This window comes from Scylla paramamosain, chromosome 5 (genome assembly GCF_035594125.1).
Source record: "Scylla paramamosain isolate STU-SP2022 chromosome 5, ASM3559412v1, whole genome shotgun sequence".
NCBI classification, from domain to species: domain Eukaryota; kingdom Metazoa; phylum Arthropoda; class Malacostraca; order Decapoda; family Portunidae; genus Scylla; species Scylla paramamosain.
This window is the reverse complement of record NC_087155.1, coordinates 4,494,907-4,507,145: the sequence shown is the minus strand read 5'-3', so window position 1 is coordinate 4,507,145 and position 12,239 is coordinate 4,494,907. Positions and strand designations below refer to the sequence as shown.

The 12,239-nt window shown below is 38.5% G+C and overlaps 1 protein-coding gene across 9 annotated transcripts in view; it reads left to right on the top strand.

The window, feature by feature from the left end:
* The window catches only part of LOC135100438 (PDZ domain-containing protein 8-like), a 176,566-nt gene that overhangs the window by 112,196 nt on the left and 52,131 nt on the right, over positions 1-12,239 (top strand). The window lies entirely within an intron of this gene.

Genomic DNA, 12,239 nt, shown 5'->3' with positions numbered 1-12,239 from the left:
AAGCTGTTTCCAAACAATGTTTCTCGTCCAGACGTCAGTTGTCATCCTGCCTGTGATGAGTGTAGAGGTTGCTGCAGCAGCCTCTATATTTCACTTGGCACTTTTGATAAATTTATGGAAGGGCAAGAAAAAGAAAAAGAGAAGGGTGAGGAAATAAAAAAAAAAGGGAGGCTTTTTTGGTGACTTGCTTCTGGCAGACTGAAAGTAGATGGAGCAAGTTTCACCATTTTTTTTTGGATGTCCATGACTGACTTTGAAATAATTCTACAAATGTGGCTCCCATAGTTTAAAATTTCAGATTTTACAATAACTTTTAAAATCCTGATAAAACATCAAAATCTCAGATCTCCAGGAATTAATGACAATCTGGCAATACTAGTGATTCATAGTCCCCTCTACCTCACACATACACACACACACACACACACACACACACACACACACACACACACACACACACACACACACACACACACACACACACATATATATGTAAACTGGAAAGCATACAAAAGATAGCGACAAAGATGGTACCAAAATTGAAAGACTTAAGCTATGAAGAAAAACTTGAAGGGATTGGATTACCAACACTACAAGAGAGGAGAGAAAGAGGAGACCTGATAACAATGTACAAATTAGTAAACAATATAGAAAGAATAGACAGAAATGACTTGGTACCACAGATGGAGGAGGGAGAGAGATGGACAAGGGGGCATGGAAAGAAAATGAAGAAGAGTAGATGTTCGAGTGACATCAAGAAATACAGCTTCCCGTATAGAACTATTGAAATCTGGAGTGATCTGAAGGAAGAGGTGTTTGTGGCAAACAGTGTACACATGTTTAAAGAGAAACTGGATAAATATGGTTATGAAAATAGGACAAAATGAGCTTTGGCTTGTGCCCTGTATAGTACAACTAGGTAAATACAACTAGGTCAATCCAAGACCAAGTCATAAAAACAGATGCATTTTACTCCCAGTTTTGAGTGATTTTATGGGGAAACCACACATCAACTGGACCTAGAAGAGGACTGCATCACCAGGAAGGCCTAGGGATGTGGTCAGAGTGAGTGAGTATGGTCCCGTAGGTGAGGAAACAGTGAGTGTTGTGGATTCATGGCTGGCCAGGCATAATCTCTAATGGCCTATTCAATTCAAGACTCATTTTCATCAAAGGGTGACATGAACTTGATGGATTTAGTGACAAGAACTGAAATGAAAGTGAGGTGGGATTTTTTAAAATGAGATTAAGAAACATGGAAAGTGATGCAGAATAGCAGGAGATGAAAGTAGTACTGGAAATGGTAAAATTCCTTCAGGATAAGCTGGAAAAAAATCTAGGAAAAGATGGCGAAATTTTCAAGCTGAAAACAAAACTAGAGGAGATAAGAGTGGGAGAGCAACAAACTATTAAGAAAAATGAGGTATTACAAAACAACGTAGAAAAAGTGATGAAAGAAAATAAAGATTTGAGTATAGAGTAAGTGAAAGGTGAGAGAGGCAGTCATGGATGAAGTGAAAGGCTGAAAAATTGAAAATGATGGAGCAAATGTTTTGACTTTAAGGAAATAATTAAAAAGCAACTGAAAGAAAAATGAAAATGTAGAAAAGGAAGTGGTAAAGGCATTGAAAAACAATGAAGATCTGGTAAGAGATGTAGCACATAAGAAAAAAAAGTGTCATAGCTTATGGAATAAAGGAGAAAAATATAACATACAAGTTGAAAAGAGATAAAGGAGAAACAAAAACAGTGAAGGATTTGTTGAAGAAACTAAATGATGAAGATGACACTAAATTTGAGGAAGAAGTGGGAGAAGTTGTTAGACTGGGACTGTATCTAGAAGGCAAAACAAGACCTATGAAAATAAGACTAAAATCACAACAAGCAGTGGAACAGATACTAGAAAGAACATCCAAACTAAGAGAAGTAGAAGATTGCAGGGATATATTCATTAAGAAGAATAAAAATGAAGAACAGAAAAAAATTGAAAATAACATATGAAGAGGGTAAAGAGAAAATTAATCAAGAACAAAAGAAAAAACTACATTTTTGGGGGGAGATTTCTTGGACACAGTGAAAAAAATGGTACATAAAGGTAAAAAAATTAATGAAAATAAAATAGAGAAAAATAGTAAAAATTAAATACAAATTGTGATGTATACCAACATAGATGAATTGATACACAGAAAACTGGAATTACAAGAGTATTTAAAAGAGAAAAATCCGAAGATAGTGTGTTTAACAGAAACAAAACTAAAAGAAGAAAACCAGATAAGTCATTATTAATAATTGCATTATATGGAGAAGAGACAAGATTGGTAAAGGAGGGGGAGGTGTAATGATAATGACAAGAAAAGAGGCAAAGACAAAAATAGTGAAATATGGAGAAGGAAAAGCAGAAATAGTGAGTGTTAACTTTGAGGATAATACTAGAAAAATACTGATGGTAATAACATGTACTACCCAAAACAAATTCTTGGAGCAAGGAAGAATATGAGAAAATAATAGAAGATACTATTCAGTGTCTGAGTAGATTAATCAAAAGTAATAGAAGATTATTATTGGTTGGTGACTTCAGCTACAAAGAAATAAATTGGGAAATGTTTGAAGCAGAAGGAAATGAGACTGCATGGGGAGAAAGATTTTTGAAGCTGACTATGGAAAACACAATGATGCAATGGGTGACTGAAAATACAAAATAGAGGGGAGATGACGAACCAGCAAGACAAGACCTAATACTAAAAAAGGGTATGGACCTAACTAAAGAATTAAGATATGTATGCCCCATGGGAAAAAGTGACCATGTGATGATAGAAATAGAGACCGATAATGATGTCAGTGAAGAGCATAAATCATACAAAGAAAGTAGGAGAAACTATGGAAAAGCAAATACAGATGATCTTAAAAAAAATTATGAAGAAATAGACTGGGAAAAGCTGAAAAGAGCAAATGATGTGCAAGATAAGTATGATATTTTTATGGAAATATATGAGAAAGGAATGAATAAATAGGTCCTATTATACAAATCTAAAGAAATAGGAAAACAGGTGTGGTTCAGTGCAAAAAAAAAATGGAGCTGGACTCGTATGGTTTATTCTGGTAGGCACATTACACAGTCACAGCACAGTTCCTAGTTCCCTAATGTCACAATCACTCACACGGCACACTAGCAGACTAGCTACCACATACTCAGATGGGTACAGGGAGCATCACTGCCCTCCACAGGAGAAGAACAAAGGCATGGACAGCAGCAAGGGCAGCACGCATCTTCTCGAGACTGAATCCTGGCAGGAACTGCCTGCAGGTTGGCATCCCCTGCCCAGCACTGCAACCCATGCCAACTTTTGTGCCTATTCTCAGTAACAGGGGCCTCATTTGCACACATATGGGTGCCCACACATACAGGCATGTACATACATGCACATACACACATATACACAATACTCCAAAGGGCCCTTTCGTAACAATATGAAGACAAGTTAAACAAAATTAATCTGCTAACATTGGAGCAAAGAAGAAAAAGGGAAGACTTAATACTAATTTATAAATTGTGGAATAGAGTGGAAGAAATAGATAATGAGAAACTGCTGCTAAGAGACATGAGGACGCAGCAAAAAAACTAAGAAAAGAAAGATGCTTGATTAACATAAAGAAATATAGTTTCCCACAGAGAAATATAGAAGTTTGGAACAAACTCAGTGGGGCTGTTCAGTGATGTCACTGATTAACTGATGTTAAGGGTCTACCATTTATAGTGGATTTTAATTCTAATTTGATAGTATGCAGTTCATCAGATGTGACACAAACTTTGCCAAAGACCTTTTTTTAATCCAGTTTTCACTGTCCCTATTAACCTCTCCCATATGGCACCAGGAGGTTTGAGCTGGGATGAATTTCCATTCACAGTTGATTGATGTTAAACGATTATTTATCTGAAGGTCTTGCATAATTTTCTTGATGTAATTGGCAGCAGTAACAAAGATTATTTCATTGTCACTTAATATTAAGTCATGGTAGATTTGTAAAATTGTCTAAATGCACTGAGGAAGTTTTGACGTTAAATCAGATACCAATTCTAAATGGATGGCACAAGTGAACAAAATGATGTATGCTCTGGCAACCTGACTGGCCTCTCCTTTGACCTTACGGCACCAGTAAAATCCACTCCTGTTATGCTAAAGGGTTCACTTATGTTAGTTCTAAATTTTGGAAGTGGTGGTGCATCTGGAGGAGAATATGGTTTGCCTTGATATTTCTGGCATGTTTGACATTTTCCAAGTACTCCCTTTACAGTTTGCCTCATTTTGGGATCCACCACTTCTGCCTTATATAGGCCATGATAAAGTTAGTGCTATAATGGTGGTTTAGTTTATGACACTTTTGTATTAGTAGTCTTGTTATGTGGTGGTGGCCGGATAGCAAAATTGGATGTTTGGTTGACAGGTACATTAGCCAGTTGTATTTTTCCACCATGTTTTATGAGGTAATTTTCTAGGTATAATGCTAACTGGACCATTATGGTTGTGTATGATGACCAATCAGCCTTCGTTTTGAGCAAGGTATATTCCTGAGAAAAATCTTCTCTTTGTATTAATTTAATTAATTTCTGTTCTGCTGCCTTCATTTATCGTACTCTTATGGTTGGGTTGGTATTAATAGCCTGATCCTTTGACTAAGCCTTTAGATTAGTTTTATAGTGAAGTACCCATGCTAATATTCTTTAAGATTTGTCATACTTGCTGTATCCCTCCCATTCCATTAATTCAGATGGTGTTGTGACTGTATTTACAATTATTTCTGTTTCAGCAGATTGAGCCATATTAATTTGCACTTCTGGCCACTCATTTTTGTGGGGCAGGAATGAGGATCCTTGCCACTACAGAGAGGAGTGATTTAGCTCCTCTGTATTTATTCTCTGAGTATTGTCTTTAATTGTAGTTTACCTTTACATTAGGAATGAGTTGGTTGATTTCTCATGTGCTACTGGTCACATGTATGAGTAATGTCTCCTGACCTTTTAACCAGTATTGGACAGTTTGTCTGTCTGTTAATACTTCTTACATTAATTACTCCCTTGTAGGCTTCATGGATGAAGGTGATTAATCTAGCAGCTAAGAGGATAGCAGTTCATTTTGATTTAGGGATGATGAGGTTTTTTTACTGAGGCAACCTCTGCTTTACCTATTATCAAATTCCCTTGCCCATTGTTACATAGGTAGGCACAAGCTCCATATGCTTTATTGCTGGCATCACTAAAATATGTCAGTCTACTTCCTGTTGTATTGTGGATGTTCTGGGGATTTCTGATTTACTTGCCCTTTTGAGCTCATTGTCAAGTAGATCCCATTGATCACAAAGTTCATCAGGTAGGGCCTGATCCCATGATGTTTTTAGTTTCCACAAGCCTTGTTAAAATGTTCTTGACTTGATTGTCACAGGAAGCAATAAGCCTTGTTGATCAAACAGTTTGAGACCATACTAAAGTATGATCTTGTTATTTTATCAGGATCCTTAGAGTAAACTGATTTTGAAAGTGAGTGTTTCTGTACCTGGTTTTCAGATTAAACCTAAAACTTTCACTTGGTCTTGTTTCTTAGATATAACAATTTCTATCTCAAGTTAACCTTGTAGTTTGGGACTGTTTGTTACCCATTCTCTTAGGTATAGATGGGCCTTATTCTCTGTACCTGCCAATATTGTTCTAATAGATCCTCTTCTTGATTATTTGTCTCCTTTAGGTTGTCATATATAGTCCTTGTTTTATCTTCTCAATAGTGTCCTCCTGTTCTTGGATGTTAGCAAGGTGATGGATAATGGTGGCATTAAGTAGATATTGGGAACAGGTGGCTCCAAACAAAACTACTTTGAACCTAAAGAAGTCAAATGGCAAATTAGGATTTAAGGAATCTATTAGCCATAGAAATCTAGTATAGTCTCTATCTTTTTTATTGAGTCCCACCATGCCTAATATGTCTAATATGAAGGCATATATATTGTGCCTAAATCTTAGTAGCATCTGAGCTAAGTCAGGTAGTAGACCTGGCCCTTTTAATAGGCTTCATGAATTGGGTGATTGTATAGCCAAATAGTCATAGACTATTCTAACTGGAGTGGTACTATGCTGTCTTTTTTCACCACATGTTTTAAATAGTGAAGATCATGGTTGTTATCATTATGTGTATCCACTCTTTCTATAACGTCCCTGTTTGTTTGATCTGCAATTACTTTAGAGTATTGGTTGCAATAATCTGGGTTTCTAATAAATGTGTCTTGAAGGCTCCTTTACCTAGCCAGTGCTAAGTTGAAATTACTTGATAGTTAGGGCTTGTTATCTTTCCAGAGTAAACAGACACTCTGCTGTGATTGGTTTGTGGATCATATGTGAATGGATGTTTTGAATTGTTGGATGGTGTCTTTAGTTTCTTGGGTTATTTCATTTGATAATATCCCAGTATGATCTAGTTCCCAGCATTTGTTTAGATCTGCCTTATGAGGCTGGTAATCTGTGTTATTGATTTTCTCTTCTTATGGGTTAACTGCTATTCTGATTACTGAAATTACCTCCACCTAGGTATCATTGTCATCTTTGTTTTTATAAGGGCCATTCTAGGCATAACCACAAACTGTAGGCAGCAGTATTATTGAGCCTGCCCTATCGTACCCAGGGTGCACTAGATTGTAATAGTGATCAGCTCCTATCAAGAGAGAAATGTCATCATTACTTATAATGTTAGGGTCAGCTAACATGTAGCCTAATCTTTCTAATTTAACTATATTTTTATTTAGTCCTTTATGAGCCAGTTGCTGAGGCATTTGGACTACCACTGCTGCTTTCAGGGAGTATTCTTTTCCCTCATATTTATAGTACACAGGAGCTATATTATATTGTTGACTTGTTTTGCTTCCTTTAAATTCCTGGAGCTTTAAGGTTTCCCTGCCTATCAATTTGTGTTTTGATTCAGCTAATGAGGACTTGAGGACAAAGATTTTTTGTGAGCAGTGATCCAATAGGGCCCTTAATTTGTAACCTTATTTTCCTTTCTTATGAGGGGTAACAACACTGTGTATAAGATATCCCTTTCCTTGGGAGCTGTAAAGGTTAATGTTATTGTCTCCCTTGGTTTGGCTTTTGTCTGTTTTGTTTGTTACTTTAGGTTATAAAACCCTCCTTGAGACTTAGTTACAGGGGAAGTGTGCCTCCACATGGTGCCCGCTGGTAATGTAGGAACAAGCCTGACTGTGATGGCAGGATTGGGCCTACAGCTAAAGTGCTTCCCCACAAGATGAATGTAAGGTGGAGAGTTGGGCATTATTCCATTCCTCCTTATCAAACATTCATAGAGCAATGGGGTTCCGCCAGGTTTCGGTTCCCTTAACAGCCTTGCTGATCCGGAGTCTTCCTGCTCATTCGGGTTTTCTATCCCGTTTGGGTAGTGGCTGTCGGGATGATTTGCCAGGTCCAGGGCCAAACCCACTTACCCTGGGCATTCAGTAGTCACTCTGGCGTTTCTGGGATGATAGCCCACTGGATGGAAAGTAACCCTCTTCCTGCCTGAAGCCCATTGGGTTCATGGCTTTGATTTAGGAGTACGTACAATGTCCGGATGCAGTACCAATCTGCTCCTAGTCTGAGGGGCGGGCACAGAGCCTCTGTTTCCATCCCTAGGGCCAGAGGCGCTCTAGCAGAAGGCATACGTCTGTGAATGATGTGTCATGCTGCGGCGGGCCTTGTGGAAGGTAGCCAACTGCCTGGTCTGAGGGTGGCGTCCTCAGCTGGAATCCTGTCGGGTGAGAGCCCGGCAGGTAGGTTTCGCATCACCTATGCCGTCCTCCAAGGACGGTAGGTGTGAGCAGTGCTGGCTTTAGCCCGCTATCCTGTTGTCCTCCCAAAGGGGTTTGTTGTCAACCGCTTAGTACCGTTGTTTGTTCACCAAGCACGGGAACGGCGGTTGAACAAAAGTATGACTCGATCAAGGTAGGGTTTTTTTTTCATATAACATGCAGTTTTTAATGTTAGGATTTGTGCAGTCCTTCCTGCCATGTCCAGATTCTAAACATTCATTGCATAGCCTTAATTGCTGATCTCTTTTTACTCTTGAGTCAGGATTTGGATATTGGTGGCATTCAAACCATGGATGATGTCTTAAACAATCTAGTACCTCCTCTATATCCAATATGTTTTTCTTCAGCACTCTTTTTATACTTTCCTATATGGGGGACTTGCAGATAAAATAATTTATGAGGAATGTGGAATACATTTCATCTCTATTGATATCATGTGCAGCTTTCATATCTTGTCATGAATTATTTGAGGCTAGTAATATTATAATTAGCTTTTTGCAGAATGACCAGTCAACAGGGCATACCAGAGCCTATCTTATTTGCCATAACTGTCTTTGAGTAATTGAATGGTGGATTCATAATTTGAGGCTTTGAGTTAGAAACCTGATATTAGTTGTGCTGCTTCTCCCTCCAATTGGCCTTTAAGATAAGTGAGCTTCTGAATACATGGTACATCTTTGTTTTGACGAATGTAACATTTGTACATAACCCAGAACTTGACCCACCTGGTCAGATTATCAATAAAGGAGGGCAAATTTAATTCTGACAGCTACAGTAAAATCCCTCTCATCCGGCATTCGAGTATTTGGCAGCTTCAAGTATCCGGCACATTTTTCCCCGAGCATTAAAATCAATAAAAAATCTATATATACTCATAAAATCGATTAAAATTCCTGCGCGAGGCATACTTTGTCCCCTCGCCATCAGAGCGCACTGCTTCGCACCACCCGCAGCCCACTGCACTGTGTTTACTCAGTGACTCAGTCCCGCGTGTGCACTGTCTATCGCTTGACGCCTTCATCATGCCTAAAGTTGTAGAAAAGAGGAAGCGTGTTGTGTTTACACTTAAGCAGAAGGTAGACATTTGTCGACGATTAGAGAGAGGTGAAAGCAGACTAATGGCGGAATATGGTGTGGGCTAATCAACTATTTATGACATTAAATCCCAAACAAAAAAGTTGCAGGATTACATGAAAGCCACCAACACCCCAAAGGCAGTGGAAAATCATCACACACTGCAGTATCATCGTGGTGAAATGATGGACAAAGTGTTATACGAGTGGTTCAGCTTGAAAAGATCAGAAGGACATAATTCCACTTCTATTCAAGTATCCGGCAACTGTCAAGTATCCGGCATGTCGGTGGTCCCGTTAATGCCGGATGAGAGGGATTTTACTGTAGAATGCCATTTCCCTGCTCTCCCATTTTGGAGTACTTTGTGTGACATCTAGCTTGGTGAGGATTTCATTTGCCCCATCTTCATACAAAATGTTCACCACCATTGCTTTCCATAGAGTAGTTTGATACAATAGTTCATAAGTTTTTTTTCATTATTAGTTTGAATTTTGGCTAGTGTGCTTTTAATGGTAGTTTTTCTAGCCTGTGCTTCATGCACATCAGCAGTGTGAAGGAGTCCCTCTCTGATTCGTTTAAGTCTCTTTAGCTCTATTTTTAAATTTTTAAGCAAATATTAATACAAATTAGATTTAAATAACTGGGGCAAACAAGCTGTTATGGTGTGAAGTGCTGAATCACTGCACCATTGCCAGATGTGACGCACTTGGAGTTACCAGCATGTGGCCTTTGTTATGTTCCATGGTGTGCTAGTGATATGCGGACACTGGGTTTATGTAGACTGTAGAGGCACACATGGCAGGCATGAATAATTTCACTGGTGAGAATCCAGTTTGAAGGACCAATGTGGTGAAATCAGCATGTATGAGCTAATACATTGTAGATCATATTTAACTTGTTTAGGCTGACATAAGGGAAGCTAAGTACCTATCAGTACACAGGCCTGAGACAGAGTACTTAGCTGGAGTTTGGGAATGTCTGTCTGGGGTATTAGTAAGCTGAGTAAGGACGAGCGGTGAACTGCTCTGGATACTGGCTGGAGTGTAACTGCTTGAATGGAAACAAGGAAAGTAACTCTGATTGCTCCTTGAGTGTAACTAAGCTGAGTGAGAGAGTGGGGTGTGTAGTTCTGACTGCTCCTTGAATGTGACTGACTCCTGGCATATGAAGCAAATTGAGAACAGTTTTGTTCCTGGAGCTGGGATCCTTATTGGTTCATCCACTCATTAAGATGGATTGTTTTACTTTAATTAAAATGATTACCCATCACCATGAAACCCTGTTGGAACAATAGTTCTGACAGAGGACTGGAGTACAAAGGTGTTCTGTGAGCACTGGTCTAGGAGAGTCCTTAATCTTATTATTTTACCTAACTTTCCTATTATGGGCAACATGAGGATAGCTGGTTTGGTTCTCTTCTTGGGACTTGTCATAGTGTTATTGTCTCCCTTGTCTTGTTTTCATTTTCTTGTTTATTTATTGTTTTAGATTTTAGGCAAAGAGCATGATAATGTTTGTTTCTGACAGAACTTACATTTTTTTATTGTGGCTTTTTTTTTTTACCTTCAGGTTAGCACTTGGATATTTACAGCACTTGAACCATAAATTATTTTGCCCCTGGCATAGCTTACACTGGGATTTAGGCTTTTCTTCCTTTTGTTGTTCATTATTAAAGCTGTCTATCATGTAATATTCAATTTCCTTCTCAGCCATGGGTGCACTGCTTTTATTGGTGAATATCTCATTCCTCAAACTATCTAAATATTTAATATTTAATATTTGTTCCTTTAGCTATTTTTATATTTTTCCTTTATGGGAGCTGGCAGGTAATTTAAGAGGAATAGTGAGCACATTTCATCTCTGCTAATATTATGAGCATTCAGGGATTTATAGAGATTTTCATATTTGGCAATAAATTGCTTGAAGTTAGTAATGTTATGATTAGGGTTTTGCAAACTGCCTAGCTCAGTCATTAGGTCATTCCTAAGTTTATCTTCCTTTCCATAAGTATCCTTGAGTAATTGAATGGATGGTTCACAATTAAATTCCTCAAGTTTGAACCCTGATACTAATTGTGCTACCTCCCCTTTTAGGTGAGTTTTTGGATATCTGTTAGGTCTTTGTGTTAGTGAATAGAACATTCATACATGCCCCAAAACTCAAACCTGGTCAAGTTGCCAATGAAAGAGGAAAATTTAGTTTGGGCAGTATGAATGGTATTTCTTTGTTTTCTCATTTTGAGGGTTCTTGAATGAATTCTAGTCCAGCTTTTTGTTCATAAAATGCATATCATTGCTTCTTGGAGGCTAGCCTGGTCTGTTAGATCATAAATTTTTTTCATTATTGCTATTGATTTTAACTAAGATGTTCTTTATGGTTGTCTGTTTGGCTTTTATCTCACATAAGCTGGCATCATGAATAAATGTTTTCAGATCCTTGGTCAGGGTGGTGATACTTGCCTTAAGATCCCCTTCGGATTCTTTTTAATTTTTTTAGATTCTCCATTTTCCATTTTTTATGGGATGGTTTCACAAATCAGTGTTAAATCACTTATTATTGTGGTAAATAAGTGTTTAGTATGGCATGAAGCATTGAAACACCTCACCGTTGCCAGATGTATCACTCAGGTGTGGTCTTTGCCATTCTGTGGTGCATTTAGTGACATGCAGACCCTGGGTTTAGAGGCACCTACAGCAGGCTTGAGTTGAGTTACCAGCAAAGATCCATTTTGAAGGACCAACTGTGGCAGTGCAGCATGAATGGGCTAAAGCCAAGTTATAGAGTGAAATTTACCTTGTAAGGAGGCATGCCTAGGTTAAGCTATGGACCTACGAGTATCAATACACAGGCCTGAGACATATCTAGTGCTTAGCTGGAATCTTGGGTAGAATGTCCATCTGTAGAGTAGTAAGGCTGAGCATGTGTAAAATGACTGCTCTGTCTGATTGCTGGGGTGTAACTGATCACTTTTTGACTGTAACCAACTGTGCCGCATTTGGAGCAAGCTCATAAAGGCTTGGGTTCAGGAGTTCAGAAATGTTTGGTCCTGAATCTTTGCTGGTTCTCCCACTTATTAAGGTGGATTGTTAAATTTAAATAAACAATAATGTCCATCATCATTAAATGATTATCCTGTCAGAAATATATTTCCAACATCCCCTAGACTGAGGAGTGGTAACTCTACTGAGCTCTATCCCATTCTGGGTGGTGACCAGGAGAGGGGGAACCTAGCTTGCTGTAACCTAATCAGAAACAAGGGAAACCTGGGAGCACTTAACTGTGGATCAGTGAATGGTGGTGGGTGGAGAAAGGAGCTTGGATGC